Here is a 17652-nt window from a genome sequence, read left to right as displayed (position 1 = left end):
GCAATGAGCCACACGTCCGAGCGCCATGTGTCCTCCATGGAGAGAGTGGCGACTCTCGTGCAGAGCCTGCTAAGGAGACCTGGGGATGTGCTCTGACCAGCAAGCCTTCACATTGGCAATGAGCTCAGCTGGTCACTGCCAGTGTGGGAGATGGTGTGGGCATCAAGCTTCCCAGCTTCTTGCACACCCATCCACGGTGAGCAGGGAGGTCTGAGGCGACCTCATTTTGGTGCAACAGCTGCCTGTCATCTCTGCGGGCTCCTCTCAGAGTGCTCCGGATGAGGACACCAGCTCCTCCATCCCTCTCCCAGTGATCGTATCATCCAGTGAGGCTGCGACGACTGGGGAGATGCCAGCTGTGGAACTGGCAGCTCACTCCCAGGCGGGGCCAGTACAGGCTCCACGGGCCAGAGGATGGCCACCAAGGTCATCAAGGCCAACAGGACAGCAGGGTCAGCAGGCTGTCTCAGATGCCACTCCAAGCGATGCGGCAGTACCAAGACGTAGCACCCGGAAACGAAAGCATAAGGCACTTTAGGCATATCACAGATTTCTCACTGGTGCTTTTGTGTTGGCCCGAGATTAGGTCCTTATGATTTATTTTGGATCGTTTACACTATTGCTTAATAATTGTGAGAACTTCTGATTCACGCATTAAATACCAGTTGTGTGAACATGGCTGAGGGTGGCTCGTTTCTTCTGCATGTGTATGTTTAAGAAAAGTGTCATGAGTGTTTATTTGGAGATTCATCTTTATGTACAAGGCCCTTAGTTCCTGCTGATGACCTGGCAGATTTTGCCAGGATCGAGGCACCAGACCAGGCTTGTCCTGGTGATCCATCTGTGTTGTGCTAGCTGAAGGTTCATTGGATTAAAGCATCCTGGGTGTCCCTGCCTCCCTGGAGTAGTCCCGGGTCAGCATCTACCCCTTCAGCATTTCGCTATGCATGCTCATCCTCAGAATCATTGTGCGCATGCAGAGTCCATGTGCAATTTGCCGTAATGAATGGTGTTCTCTCTTTCTCAGGAAAAGAATGCTCACAATGCCTCGGAGCGTGCGAGGACTGGAGGCGGCCAGGCTCACCTCTTCATCTTAAGCCACTTCGAGCAGAAGGCCCTTGAGCTGGAGAGGTGGCATGCACCCAGGTCACTGCTGTGTCATGGACAACTCCAGAGGCACATCATCAGGCATCAACTGAGCATGTGCCTGGTCCCCTGCAGTTCACAGACTGCTGGCGCCATGGGCACTCCCTGTCTCTGCCAGCTCCTCCAACGAATGTGAAGTGCCCTCACCGCTGTGCCCTGGGACACTAGCCGATGTTTGAATTTCCACCGAGGTGCTAGTATCTGCGCTGGTGCCTCCCAGCTGGAGAGGTGGCATGCACCCAGTGTCGGTGAGGCTGGGGTGGCATGGCCAGGTATTTGAGGCCAACAGTGAGATCCGCAATGTCTTCCCAACATCCATAGCACTAATGATTGTAAAATTTGTTATTGTTGCAACGTTGCTCGGTCACAGATTGATAGAGTCAGAGATGTGCAGCAACAAAAAAGGCCCTTTGGCCCATCGAGGATGCATGGGTCTGACACGTACCTAACTATTCTAATCCCATTTTCCAGCACTAGGCCCATAGCCTTGTATGCCATGGCATCGCAAGTACACATCCAAGTACTTATTACATATTATGAGAGTTTCTGCATCTACCACCCTTTCAGGCAGTGCGTTCCAGATTCCCACTCTGTGTGCAAAAGTTGCTCATCACATCCCCTATAAACCTCCTGCCCCTTACCTTATATCTACGCCCCCGGTTAGTGATCCCTCCGCCAAGGGGAAAAGTTCCTTTCTGTCTACCCTATCTATGCCCTTCATAAATCTATACACCTCAATCATGTCCCCCCTCAATCTCCTCTGCTCCAGGGGAAATAACCCCAATCTATGCAACCTCTCCTCATAACTGGAACTCTCCAGGCCAGGCAACATCCTGGTAAACATCCTCTGCACTCTCTCCACTGCAATCACATCCCTCCCATAATGCGCATTTCAGAACTGCACGCAGTACTGTAGCTGTGGCTTAAGCAGCGTTTTCTAAAGTTGAACATTACCTCCCTGCTCCTATATTCTACTCCTTGGATAATAAAGGCAAGTATGCCATATGCCTTCTTAAACACCTTATGTACCTGTCCTGCTACTTAAAGGGGCCAGTCGACATGCACACCAAGGTCCCTCTGATCCTTGTTACTTCCCACAGTCCTACCATTCATCATGTATTCCCGTGCCTTGTTTGTTCTTCCCAAGTGCATCACCTCACACTTATCCACAATTAAATTCTATTTGGCACTCATCAGCCCATCTGACCAGCCCGTCTATATCCTCCTGTAATGTAAGGCTACCCTCCTCACTATTTTACCGCCCCATCAATGTTCGTGTCCATTGCTTCTGGAAGGTTGAGCGCATAATGAGCCGGGGGACAGGGATGAAGTTTGTCAGTGTGTGCACACTAACTGATCCACTGTCCATGTTTTTCCTTTCAGCATCATCAGAGCACAGCCGGGAGGAGGAGCAGCAGAGACCCCCTCTCACAGCTGGGGGCCCTCAAGTCTCACCAGTGTCACACCATTTCTGCGAGGCAGGCACCAGCGCAAATACTAGCAGCTCGGTGGGCATTGGAACATCAGCTAGTGTCCCGGGGCACAGCGGAGAGGGCACTTCACACTTGCAAGAGGAGCTGGCAGAGACAGAGAGTGCCAATGGCGCCAGCAGTTGGAGGACTGCAGGGGACCAGGCACATGCTCAGTTGGTGCGTGATGATGTGCCTCTGGAGTCGTCCACAATGCAGCTGCTGCAGGAAATGTGGCCAGGTGTGCGGGAGCACCTGGGTGTGATACATGAGGCTGTGCCTGGCTTGGTCTCCGTGGTGGAGGAGTCTACGTGGACGCTCGCCGAAGCTATGAGCCACATGTCCGAGCGCCATGTGTCCTCCATGGAGAGAGTGGCGACTCTCGTGGGGAGGCTCCTCCAGGAGACCCGCCAGGGCTTCATGGGGATGCGCTCTGACCAGCAAGCCCTCACATCAGCAATGACCTCAGCTGCTCACTGCAAGGGTGGGAGATAGTGTGGGCATCAAGCTTCCCAGCTTGTTGCCCATCGATCCACGGTGAGCAGGGAGGTCCGAGGCGACCTCACGTCAGCACAGCAGCTGCCTGTCGTCACTGCGGGCCCCTCTCAGGGCGTTCTGGATGAGGACACCAGCTCCTCCGCCCCTCCCCCAGTGATTGTATCATCCAGTGAGGCTGCGACAACTGGGGAGATGCCAGCTGTGGAACTGGCAGCTCCCTCCCAGGTGGGACCAGCATCGGCTCCACGGGCCAGAGGACGACCACCAAGGTCATCAAGGTCAACAGGACAGCAGAGTCAGCAGGCTGTCTCAGAGCGATGGGGCAGCACCAAGATGTAGCACCCACAAACAGAAACGTAAGATACATTAGGCACACCATGGGTTTCTTACTGGTGCTTTTGTGTTGGCCCGAGATTAGGTCCTTAGAATTTCTTTTTGTTTGCTTACAGTATTGTTTAACAATTGGGAGAACTTCTGATTTGAAAATTAAAATTCAGATGCGTGACCATAGCTGAGGGTGGCTTGTTTGTTTGTATGCATGTGTATGTTTAAGAAAAGTGTCATGAGTGTTTCTTTGGAGATTCAACTTTATGTACAAGGCCCTTAGTTCCTGCTGATGTCCTGGCAGATTTTGCACTTAGGTGACGTGTATCGAGGAGTCAGGCAAGGCTGGTCCTGTTGATCCATATGGTGTTGTGCTAGCTGAAGGTTCGTTGGATTACAGCCTCCCGGGTGTTCCTGCCTCCTTGGTGTAGTCCCGGGTCAGCGTCTACCCCCTCAGCATTTCCCTGTGCATGATCATCCTCTGAATCAGTGCTGGACTCATCATGTGCAGCTGCAGACACTGTGTCGACATCTTCATCATCCATTGCGTCCTCCCTTTCCATCGCAAGATTGTGGAGGGTTCAGCATGCAACCATTATCACCGACACACGATCTGGGGGATACTGGAGTGTGCCCCTGAGCAGTCCAGGCATCGGAAGCGCATCTTGAGAAGACCAATGGCTCTCTCCACCACAGGTCTTGTGGAGGCGTGGCTCCTATTGTACTGCTGCACAGCTTCTGATCTTGGATGGAGAGGCGTCATGAGCCACCTTCTGAGGGGATAGCCCTTGTCACCCAGCAGCCATCCATCCAGCCGGGCTGGAGCACTGAAGAGCCCTGGCACCTGGGAGTGTCTGAGGATGTAGGCGCCATGGGAGCTGCCTGGGTACCTTGCACAGACTTGTAGAATCAGCATCCTGTGTTCACACACTATCTGCACGTTCATGGAGTGGAATCCCTTCCTGTTGACGAATGCACCGGGCTCACCTGCTGGCGCCTTGATGGCCACATGTGTGCAGCCCATTGCACCCTGGACGCGGGGGAAGCCAGCAATGGCCGTGAAGCCTCTGGCTCGTTGTGTCTGGCTTGCCTGGTCCCAACGGAAGTGGATGAAGGTCAATGCACGCCTGAACAGAGCGTCTGTAACCTGCTTGACACAAGTGTTGACAGCTGATTGGGAGACACCGCAAAGATCACCCACCGAGCCCTGGAAGAAGCCAGAGGCAAAGAAATTAAGGGCAGCTGTGACCTTCAGAGCCACTGGCATGGGCTGTCCATCCACACAGTCAGGGGAGATCTCAGGGCCAATCATCTGACAGATATAATTGACTCTCTCCCTTGAGAGTCGGAGCCTCCTTCGGCACTGCACCTCGTTCATATTGAGGTAGCTGCTTCACCGCCTGTATACCCTGGCAGCGTCTTCTGCGGCCCCTTCCACCTTGGACTACCTCTTGGCCCTGAGCCCCTTGTGCCTGCGCCTGCCCTCCCAAAGGTGGCTCCCCTGGAGGCTGATTGTGCACTCCTGGCCTCCTCCTCCTTCTAGCCCTCCCTTCCTCCTCAGAGGAGCTGCCTCCAGTGGGCCTGCCAGATCCTATTGCACCCTGGCTAAGGGGAGGCTTCCTGAAAGCTACAGGCCCGGAAAAGATTCCTCACTGCAGAGTGCTGACCTGAAGGTTAAAAATACACAAAAAGCTGCTGGAATGTGTTCTGAACTATTGCAGATCACCCAGGCAAGTTTAAAATACTTCCTCCAATAAACACTCCACAAAGCAGATTCACAACTGCACTGAGCCCTCTTATCCTACCCATGGATGAGGTTCATAGAAAAGTTTCTTACCCGCCTGCCCGTTGCGCCCATGCGCTGACCCGAAGATTGCACGGATGCCTAAAAATTGGCGTTGATTGAAGACTAAAGGGCCTTAACTGGCCCATTAATTAATGGCGGGTGCGCGTCGGACTTCATCATGCGCCCGCCCAGCGAAATATCGCGATGGTGCGCGGTGACAGCGGGACACTCACCCGACATCACCGCGCGTCATTTTACACCGTCCCCCCCTGCACATCAAACTGAAAATTCTGCCCGTGATGATGCACAGCTTCCAAACCAGACATACATGAGGACTGGGAAAGCATCTTCTAGCTGAATTAACACTTCCAGCAATATAAATTAATGTACAACTCTGAATGATCCCTAACTCATGGGTGTAACATGTCTGAATTAACCAAACCAATCTTTTCCAGACTTGAAGGGAATTTTTTCTCACTTCCGTTTAGTCTCTGTGCCTGACTCCTGATGGAACAAGTTCATTTACACCAATTTTCTTTCCTCTTCTTTCCTCTTAAACACATTGGTTCCTTGCTGGGATACACAGTAGCTACTTATGAGTCCCTATTGCTCTCCTGTATCTCAGACAAGTGGAGGTTATTCACATATGGGCATCAATAGTGCATAGTGGAGATGAGGAAAGCAGCTTGGTCAAGCTCACTTCCACACAGACCCACCTAATCCTTGATCCTACAGGGGTCTTTCAATAGGAGCTTCAGCCGATTTTGACCAAAGCTCCATTCTGAATTGGAAGAGCAGGACGAACTGTGGAGGGGTCACAGGGATGGATATTATCAAGTGCCAAGAAATTGACCATGGATATATAGATGTCCCTGTTCCCAGGATCCGAGACAGGGCCCCCAGCATGGACAAGGGCAGGCAGGGTTTTACTTTACGGAGGGAGCAGAGTCCCAGAATCTCCAAGCCACTATATGCCCTATGCAGCATAAAGTGCAGATTAAATCTAGAGCTGTGTGGCTTATCCACAAATGGATGTACCCAGTGAACAATCAAGGGAAGTTCAACAAGCACATCTTTGAATAAATTTTAGATTTAGATAGGGAAAAGGGAGTGGAAGCTTATGGGCACAGACTGGGCACGTGATATTAGGACAACTACTTGTAACACTAAAATAAACTGGTTAAAATGAATGACCTGTTTCCATATTATGATTTATAACACCACATTCTATTGTAGATCATTATGCTTTTTTAAATATATGTAAATTGTTTGGTTTAATTTTCAAATGTGTGAAATATCAATCCATGGGCTATGAAATTATAGGATATAGCTAAAGGATAATCTGGTTTTCATTCATACCTCTAAGATCAACTTGAGCCTAAGCACAATTCAAAGTACTATGTGAGAAATATAGCAATGCAGTAATGGAGCTGAAGCAGCTAATAGGTTTGACAAATCCATAGGGTTGAGAAAAATAAGCTTAAGTCTCATTATGTCAAGACTTTGATAGAGCAAAGTCCTGTTGATAATGGAAAATTACTTTGAAGTTTTTTTTTGAAACTGTTTAATTTTGCTAGTTTTCTATTCTCCCCACTTTCTGAAGGTTTTGAGTCCAGAGTACACCGAACGATGACATTTGTGTGCTCCTGGCAATGCAAGAATCATTGCACTGCATAGAGTACTTGGGCCATCCCAGTTAGCAAGAATCCTTGACTGCAAGCATTAAAACTTTTACCTTTTATATATAAAACAACAGGGTTCATTATTTGGTGGGTTACAAGCACATCAGTACCAAACATTAAACAAGACATTTCCAACTTGGCACCGCAGGGATTAATGCTACTATGCATGTTCTATTTAAATTAATAACAGATCAGAAGTAATTACCACACCCATTCATGATCTTCCCCAATAAACCATAGGGACAGTTGCCTCTATTGCATTCACTACTGCCAGAAAGCCTCATTTCAAATGTAAAATGCTTGATTTCCAATGACAATAAATTCAAATAAAGAAATGGTGTGAACATAAGAAAGTCTGAAGAACAGAAAATGCTCTTAGACCTGTACAGTCCACTTCATCCAAAGAATATGTCCAAACATTCTATTGTAGACTCCCTTGTCTCTCCTCACTGCTACTTATTTAAGAATATCAGGGGTATAATTTAATGTGCATTTTCCCCCGAGACAGACTTAATTGTGGCATAAAATGAGCAAACATAATTACACAACCTCTGAAATTGTTAGATCTGTTATGCCCGTCTATTGTTCCTTGGGCCCAAATGTATCTTGCTCAATAAAATGGCTCCTCCATCTGACTAAAGAGCCATACATGAATTTCCAGCAATTATATTGGATCAAAATAGATGCTGAAGCCCAGAATTTTAAGTGCAGCAGAAAACAAGGTACCTTGCCAAACATGATCCGTGGTATACATGTCTTTCGAGAGTTTATGCATATTTTCAGTATGAATTGTATATATTTCACTATATGATGAACACCATTCACAATGAAGGATATATCAATGGACGATCCAATATATATATGTGAAAATTTAAAAGGAGAAGTATTTTTGCCTTGATGTACTTTAGCATAGTGTTTAGTAAAAATATCAGATGTGGAAATCCATCATTTAAGGTCACATCGTCTAGAGGTCACAACAACACTGTTAGTGATGGTGAGCAGTGCCACTGTACATACTGTAGCTTCATTCATTGCTATGACGTTGGACTAGAAACCAATCCAAAGTTGTCCAAACCAAAGAATATGCTACCAGCTTGGTGAGCTGTCTCTCTTTCTATCTATAAATTTCTCTGCCTGTTTATCTGCCTCTCTACCTGTCCATCTGTCTGTCTCCACCTTGGTCTATCTTTCTATCTGTCTGCCTGTTCACCTATTTATCTATTTTCTTTTTTATTTGTTCATGGTATGTGGGTGTCATTGGCAAGACCAACATATATTGCCCAGTTCTAATTGCTCTATCTCTCTCTCCCTGTTTATTGACTATCTGTATATCGATTTTACTGTCTACCTGCTGATCCATCTATCTGTTTGTCTGCCTATTGTACATATATTTCAAGAAACAGCCAACACCATCTATACCTTCAGGAGTGAATTTATATGCCTGCTATTACAGAACATATGTGCCTGTAGTTGCAATGTCTTGCCTTGCATGATATGATACAGTTTATTCCTTTGTCTTACTAGTAGATGCTTGATATTCTATGAAGCATCAGGGGAATAAAAATCACCCTATCTTTGTCCCATTTGCTGGCAATCTTTCAATAATCGTGATCACTAACAGCTACCATCCATCAACTCCATTAATAAGATTCAGGGGAGGTTTGGATTAATAGAAACAAATTGGAGATGATCCAGTATAATTTGCTCCAGTTACCAGCTGGAATAACTTTAAGCTGCCCTAATAACACGGCAAGGCACAGCTAAATGACTAGCAAAATAAATTCCAGCCAAGCGAAAGGAGGCCATGTGCAAAAGCAGGATAGAAAAATGGATTTGCATCATACCACAATCCACACTGTGATGTTTATACTGGTGCCAAGTTGCTTGCCAGTTTGCGCTCCAGCTCTAGGACCGGTTGAGAGGTTTTGTTTTATTATCTTGGATTTGTACTACTGCAGTTTAATCCTGAGAGTTTATATTGGACACCGAGTATACCGGTTTCATGCTGTCACAATGTTTTCCAATGTAAACTGAACTAATATCTCAATTTGACTTTCTGATAATTGATTTTATGAGTTGGCAAAGCGCAGCATAAAATGTGTTGTCAGACAAATCGCATGGTACATTTGCTCTCCAATTTTCTCCCCTCCTGTCTTGAAGGCTGTAACTTTTCCTGGATTCCTGCTCCATGGGTGGTCCTCTGGAATCTCACAAAATTGACCATTCCTTATGTGTATGTGTGTTCACAAGCTGTATGAGAATGGAGGGCATCACAGCCAATCCTGATCCATTTTCAGCAGGGGGAATTGGATAGAAATAAAGAGTGGCCTTTTTTCCCCTTCCCCTTCTAGCCCAGGGACCTTGACTCCAATATTCACTGCGTTGAGCTTTCACTACGGGGTAATGGAGGGGGTGGGGAGGAGTTATGATTTGGAAATTCTGTTTTAACTACAAAGCCTGTTTGATTTTTTAATTTCTAGTTTACCCACCTGACAGCCAACATTGTTGACAAGTTTGGCTGTCTGCCCAGCCAATTCTCCAGAAAAGGCTGCAGCCAATCGAGGGACAGGTAGCTTTAATGGTGATAAGGCATAGATCAGTAAATGCTGAGAAGGTAGATGTGGTGGGTCAGGGAAGTTAAAAGAACCTTTGGGGGAGATCTCAAGGCATGTGATGGGTGGGAAGGTGACAAATCATATGGGGCAGATCCCAGAGGCAGTGGGTACAGGCCAGGTGAAGAAGATGGCTGATTGTAGGGCAGAGATCACATGGGGTAGTCGGGGAAACTGGTTGCCTGTATGATGTTTTATGTGCCTGCAGAACAAGGGTCAACATGGGACTGGAACATAGCACTGCCTACGTTATGATGCATAGAGTCACATAGTAATAGACTGAGAGACCAGTCTAGAAAGAACACTCTGGAGGCAGCCTACCTGCATGGCAGCAGCACCATGCATGACATTAACTGGGATCTGTACATAATTAAAGATTAAAAATAAATGTCTCATGTTTAAATGTACAAGTCTCAAAATCTCACCACTGAGACATCAAACAAACCCATAATGCAACAATAATAGATTGTGGAGTGAAGGTCCTGGAGGAAGTAGGGGAAAGATGACAGGTCTTGGGGTTGAGATCCCATAGGGGTGTTTGGGGAAGCTGTGAGATCACAGGTGGAGAGATAGAGGTCGGTGGGATTGTGATTGCAATGGGGGGTTGTTGATGGGATATTGGGAAGGTTCAATGTTCATGAGGGGTCAGTAATCGTAGGCAGATGGTTGATGGGAGATTGTGGTGATGTTGTGATGGATGAGGGTAGTCTTCAGGGAAAAGTAATTGGTCCTGGAGGGAACATCCCTTCTTCTCTTGCCTACAAGTAGTGTAAAGGCATTTAGCCTATGGGTCATGTCCTTCCCACCTGGATTTATCTGCTGGATTTCATAAAACCAGGAAATCTTAATCTCCATGTATTAAAAATGGAAACCTTGTTAAAATGAAGGCGTGCTTTCCCCTGAAAATGTTTCAATGCCTGATTAGCTTTCTGACAGTGAATTGGTTACCCCCCCACCTCCCACTTCTTCCCACCCCCCACCACCTGGCCTCACCCTGTTAAAATTAGACATGGGCAGATTCAACACGACTTGGGGTTCAGATTCAGATTCAATATTAGCTTTTAACTTGCTCTGACTCAAACCCACCCATTTACAGTGGTTAAAATTCCTCACTGAGGCTAATTGTAGTATCACTAACTGCTGTCCCCACTGACAGGGGAAAAAAAAGCCAAATTGAATGCAGGAGCTTAAAGCTTTTATCTTGGTGCAATTTTTACTTAGATTCCTGCAAATAATGCCTATGTGCCAGCTCCTTGCACTTCCACTAAAATATCTGACTCCCTTATCCCATAGTGCATGAGTAGACACATGGTTGTGTTCTCTGCTGAGATTTGGAACTTAGATTTGACAGAGTAAGCCTTTAGAGCAGGACTATGAATGTTGGTCTCCCAGAATCCAAATTGCAATGGTGGGAATACAAAAGCGACTTTAGTCTGCTAACAACAGTAACAGGAAGGCTCGTGGACTTGATAGGCTACAGTAACATGTGGTGCTGAATTTGACCTGTTCTTCCTTCTTTGCTTTCAGTTATACCCAGACTTGCACTCTCACAGTAAGAGGTTTCTAATGCCCTGCTGTGTTAGGTCCAATGAAGTTAACAATTAAAGTGTTTGTCATTTGCTATTGGATATTGGACAGAGCTCCTGCACATTATTATTTGCCAGGATTTAGTTTTACATTTGCAACTTTTTAAAATTGAATGTTCGAACAATCCGCTATTTGCTCAACTGCACCATTCAGGCGGAACTAACCTTCTGTATATTGAATAGTTTCATTGCTTGAACTGATTTTATTGGCTCGATGTTGTCAAGTGTCTGAGCGTTTATGCTTTTTGTAATTGAAAATTATTAGTCATCATTATAATTTGCACCCAATTCACTTTGCTCTCTCCTCAGTCTGGCCTCAAAATGAATTGGACACCAATTATTCTATGGACTTGGATTGATGTGATTCCTTTTTGTTTTAGTCGAGCATTTATAAAAGCTCTGATAATTGTGTTAGTTGTAAAAATTGCAAAACACAGCCAAGTGGAATTTTCTAAATGTCATTTGTGTTTAATTTAAAGTCACAAAAACCCACAACTGTGTCCATTCCTAGCTAGCATTGCACAATATTTCATGTACTTTTAAATATCATCTACTGAATTTCAATATGTAGTCTTGATTAATTGTTAAGTTCTTTGATCCACATTTTTCTTGGATCTTATAATTATCAAACTTTCCATTTAACTCACCCAATGTTTCCTAGAAATTATGAATTCAGCTCCAAATGCTTGTGGAAAGACTACTCTGTGATGCTGGAGGCTTTATAAACAGGAGCCTCAAATCCCAAATTTCTGCAAATGAATAATTTGAAAAGCTATCCAAAGATTTTCCAAATCTTTGTTTCTCTCTTCTGTGAACAATAGGGTAAATGTTTTTAACAGTAGCACAATACATTATTAGTGAGAACAGATAGAAAAACAAATGAATGAATAACAGTTGTTGGAAACATTTAAACCTTGTATCCCTGGCACATCCTGTGAATTACAAGCGAGCTATGCAATGGAAAAGTTTGTCTAAACCATCAGTTTAATATTTCTTTCAGTATGTAACCTTATAATACAGTCTCTCTCTCTCTCTGTATAAATATTTACAGACATTCCAATATTATTAAATATTCATAATATTTTAAATGTTGATATATCAGTCATTGACAAGTATCATCAAATTGCTTCTATTTGTCCTGGGACTTGGTGTGAATAATTCAGCAATACTTCACAACTACAAGATGAATCTTGATCTAAACTGAAAACCCATCTTGCAAAGTGAAAGGGGCAGGAGAGACTATGAGGTAAATCAAGATGCAGCGATTTAGTATCACCATACTTGGGATTTAAACAGTGTGGGTTGCAGGAAGGAGGGATGATTGGCATGTTTTAGAAGTTTCTTCTTCCTTTAACAAATACACTTCTTTGAATTTCTGTCATAATGTCAGGTGAAAGGTTAATAACTGCTATCTGTGTTATGAGCCATAACAAGAAAGACAAGGCTTTCTTCCCAATTTATTTTAAAGTATAAAATCAAAAAGACCTAGTACTCCAAGGTGCTAACTCCTGCTACGAGGTGCAATGAATCTCTGGGCATCTACTGAGAAACGGTTTATGATGTAATGGTAGTGGTATATCCATCTAGGGTTGCCAACCCTCCAGTATTGGCCTGGAGTCTCCAGGAATTGATAATCAATCTCCAGGACACAGCTCTGACAGCCCTGGAGAAAAATCATCGGGACATTAAAAAAGATGGTTTCTTTTTGTCATTTTCTTTCAGCAGCTCTCTTGAGCAGATATAAAAATATTGAAAATTAGGAAAAAGGCTATTTGGCTGACTGTCAAGCATCATCCAGTTGGGCAATTAGTCTTTTTGCTTTTCAATTGGTGTAGGAAGGGAATATGTCACAAGGATGGATGCATTGGCTGACTAATGGCTGGAGTGTAGGGGCAAGTCATGTGATGAAACCTCCAGGAATACATTTAACCACAGTTGGCAATCCTATATCCATCAAGTCATTGGGTTCCCACCGTAGGGTATGTATACAGACAACCTCATTTGTTTGTATGTGAGAGAGATTATTGGGGATTTTATAAAGGAAACAATTGCATTTATACAGCACCCTTTGCAATCTCAGGACATCCCAAAGTGCTTGACATGCAATGAAGTACTTTTGAAGTAATTGTTATATTGTAGCAGGCAATTTGTGCACAGCAAGGTCCCATAAATAGCACTGTGACAATGACTCGATCAGTGTTTTAGTGAGATTGATTGAGGGATAAATATTGACCAAGCCACCAGGGAGAATTTGCTCTTCTTCACAATAATGCCATAGAATATTTTGCCACAAGTGAGAGGGCAGCCAGAGCCTCAGTTTAACATCTCATCTGAAACATGTCACCTCTGACTATGCAGTACTCCTTCAGCTTAGATTTTCTTCTCAAGTCCTTTAGTGGGACTTCAAACTACAACCCTCTTACCCAGAAGTGAGACACATCTGTCCAATTCCCTGCACTGTTATCACAATGATAAATGTAATGTGTCCACATGATCCCAAATAGTTTGATGGAGAAGGTAGTCGGCAGTACCACCTGATGCACCTGTGATATTGGTGTGCTCACCTGATTCCCTGGAAAGCTGCTGAGAATGTAGGCTGGACATTGAATTCATATTCAGCTTGACAAATATGAAAATCAGGGATATCTAGATTTGAATCTAGACACAATAGAAAGCCAAGTTCTCTCCACCGGCCCCACTAACACTGCCCTGACAGAATGAAACAAGCTTGGCCTTATGCATCACCAGCATGTGTCAAAGTATCCCTAAGGCAGCACAAATTTACATTCTGGAGAGAAGTAGGAATATTTGGTGGCACAATTTACCAAATTTTCCAACCGTATAAGTATTTATGTTGATGGATGTTTGTGGAGAATCCACAAAAGCTCTTTTAATGGGACGAAGGGATAGAAAACCTTGAAGTATATAATGTTCAAACATAAAGGTATTTATTCCAATACTTGGTGACATCGGGCAGGATTTTCCGTTTGCCGGTCGGGCGGGCCTGACCGACTCGGCGGCGGGCGGGCGGCCGATTGCCGCTGAAGAAACGGACCATGCCGCCATTTTCCATGGGTGGGCTAATTAAGGCCCACCCAGCGGGTAAGTGACTCCCGTGGAGAACGGGAAAATAGTCGTGGGGGTGGGCGGCCTCAGACTGCCGGTTCCAATGGGGAGCCAGCAGCCTGTTTAAAGAGTGGCCAGGCAGCCTGCTTGAGGCAGTGCACCATGGCCACCCGTGGAGAGAGGGAGGGAGGTGTGAGTGGAGAGCAGCATGAGCAGGAGGAGGGGGGCAGGCTGCAGGAGAGGCCAGCGGGGGGGACCACTGTGCCCCCCGATTTTCCGATGCATGCCTTGCTGTCCTCCTGCAAGAGGTGGGCATCGGTCGGCACCTTCTGTATCCGGAGGATGGGAGGAGGAGGGCCCCCCCATGTCACCAGCCAGGCGTGGGAGGAGGTGGGCGAGGCTGTAAGTGCCCATGATGATGTGCGGCGCAATGGCACACAGTGCAGGAAACAATTCAATAATTTGTTGCGCTCTGGACGGGTGAGTACCATGTCTGTCTTGGCCATTTGACCCAGAAGGCAGCCTTAGCCTTTGACCCCCCCCACCATGTCTTGCTGTCGTTACTGCATAGGGCATCTGTCGCACGCTGGGTGGGCAAATGGGCACTGACCATGCTTACACCAGCCTCAGTGGTTGAGGAGAAGAAGGGTTCTCCCCACAGCATATGTTGGTCTTTGTGGCATTTGAGTAGTCTGGGGGCAACCTGCAGGGGAGGCCGCACGACACATATTCAGAACTCCAATGCATGTCAAAACAAAAACAGAAATACCTGGAAAAACGCAGCAGGTCTGGCAGCATTGGCAGAGAAGAGCAAAGTTGACGTTTCGAGTCCTCATGACCCTTCAACAGAACTAAGTAGAAATAGGAAAGGGGTGAAATATAAGCTGGTTTAAGGAGGTGGGGGGGAGAAGAAGGGGGGGGCGGGGGGCGGTGTTATTGGGACAAGCAAGCAGTGATAGGAGGAGATAACCAAAAGATGTCACAGACAAAAGAACAAAGAGGTGTTGAAGGTGGTGATATTATCTAAAGAATGTGCTAATTAAGAGTGGATGGCAGGACACTCAAGGTAGCTCTAGTGGGGGTGCGGTGAAATAAACAGAGGGTGGAATACATTTAAAAATGTGGAAATAGGTGGGAAAAGAAAAATCTATATAAATTATTGGAAAAAACAAAAGGGAAGGGGAAGAAACATGTCATATTGATGGTAATGAGATGGTGCAAGGGGTACCTCAAGGTGTTTTGGGCAAGTGCCATCTGCTGGCATCGGCGCCGCACCTAGTTGCGCCTCTTTGCCATGGGAGCTAAGAGCCGTGTGATATTCAAAGTGATGGACGCTGAATGTGTCCAAAGTGGCCATTGGGGGAGGGGGTTGGGACCAGCCGTACTATCTTCTGGGGACTGATCGCCAGTAGTGTGGACAGGAGCCACTGGAGGCCTCAGATGGACCACCAGGATGCGGTGTGCGTGTGCAGACTACATGAGCGAGCAGCCCCAATAAATCCTCTTCTCTGTTTTTCAGGCAAAAACTCACCACAATGCCCGGGAGCGCCAGAGGACTGGAGGTGGGCGCGCCCTCCTGCAGTGCCTCACACCTTTTGAAGAGCAGGCCATGGAGCTGGGCAGGAGGCAGGAGGCCAGGGCGGCCGGGGGCAGCAAGGCTGGGGTCCAGCGGGCAGGTATTTGAGGTCCACAGTCCCATCCACTCTGTCTGCACACCATCCAAACCATTGATGGTTGCTGCAATTGTTAATGCTGAAACAATGCTCATTCACAGACTGAGACACTCTGATGTGTGGGTCATACAGAAGGGACCCTCGTCCCCTTGAGGAATCGCGTCTCCACCTTCCAAAGTCACCTTATCCCATTTGTGACCACTATCACCATGGTCTAACATGCCATTGGATCGCAGCTGCACAGCCAAAGACTTATTTCATCTGAGGGGGTTTGGGACCTCCAGCACCCTTTCAGCCAGTGAGCCCCACATTACCTTGTCCAAAATGTCCTCAGCACCTCAGCTGTGAACATCATGGCACTCAACTTAGATGAATGCCACACGTTACTCATCCCTGCGCCAAGGGGAAATGTTGCTTCTGCCCACCCAGTCTATGCCCCTCCTTATGGAATGAAGGTCAATAATGTGACCTCTCAATCTCCTGTGATCAACGGCAAATATCACAACTGTTTGCAATGTTTCCTCAGCCCCGCAACTATCTAGGCCACAATGCATCCAGGTCAGGTACCTCTGCACTCTCCCCACTCCTATGGTTCATAACATGCCTTGTGGCATTCCTGAGGCCATCTGACCAACCTGTCTGCATTTGTGTTTAATGGCTGGGGCTCCTCTTGACTCTTTTCCACCTCACCAATGTTCTTCTCCTTAGGGTCTTGAAGGGTGAGCGACTTATGAGGCTGGGGAGGGGAAAGGGATGAAAGGTTGAACTGAATGCACGCTAACTGATGCGCTGTCCTTGTTGTTAATTTCAGCATCACCACCAGAGTGACCCACACCTCGACCCCGCGGCCCCCCCTCCACACCTGAAGGCCAACATGTGCAACTTGCGGCACATCGTTTCAGCCAGCCAGGCACCAGCGCAGACACACACACCTCGGTGGGGAGTTTACCATCGGCTAGTGTCCCGGGTCACAGTGGAGAGGGCACATCACGATCACTGGAGGAGATGGTAGGGACAGAGAGTGCCGATGGCTACAGCAGCTGGAGGGCTGCAGGGGACGAGGCACATGCTGAGTCCGGCACTGATGACGTGCCTCTGGAGTTGTCCCCATTGCAGCAGCTGCAGGAAGGTGGCAGGAAGTGCATTTGCATCTGGCAGGATTGCATGAGGGAGTGGTGCAGTTGCTCTCTGTGATGGAGGAGTCTAGGCAGAGTGCACACGAAGAATCCGCCCTCAGGGCAGAGCATCAGGATTCCTTCAATGAGAGATTGGCAACTGTCATAGAGAGGGGCTTCCACCAAATGGATCAAAATATGATTGGGTTACGCTCTGACCTGCAAGCCCTCACAGCGGTTCTGGCCACAGGTGGTGTTTTCCATTGTGGGAGACGTTGTGGACATCAAGCACCGGCACTCGGTGTCCATGCATCTGCGGTGAGCAGGGAGGTAGATTTGGACCTCACGCCAGCGCAGCAGCTGCCTGTCGTCGCTGCGAGCTCCTCTCACGGTGCTCCGGATGAGGGCAGCAGCTCCTCCGCCCCTCTGCCAGTCAACGTTTCTTCCGTTGAGGCTGCGACAACTGGGGAGGTGCTAGTTCTGGAACTGGCCACTCCCTCCCAGGCGGGGCCATCACAGGCTCCACGGGCCAGAGGACGCCCCCCAAGGTCATCGAGCCCAATAGGACAGCAGAGTCAGCAGGCTGTCTCTCAAGCCACTCCGAGCGATGAGGCGGCACCTAGACGTAGCACCCGAAAACATAAGAATAAGGCACCTTAGGCACTCCACGGGTTTGTCACTGGTGATTTTGTGTT

This window comes from Cetorhinus maximus, chromosome 10 (genome assembly GCF_964194155.1).
Source record: "Cetorhinus maximus chromosome 10, sCetMax3.hap1.1, whole genome shotgun sequence".
Taxonomy (NCBI): domain Eukaryota; kingdom Metazoa; phylum Chordata; class Chondrichthyes; order Lamniformes; family Cetorhinidae; genus Cetorhinus; species Cetorhinus maximus.
This window is presented reverse-complemented; position numbering follows the sequence as displayed.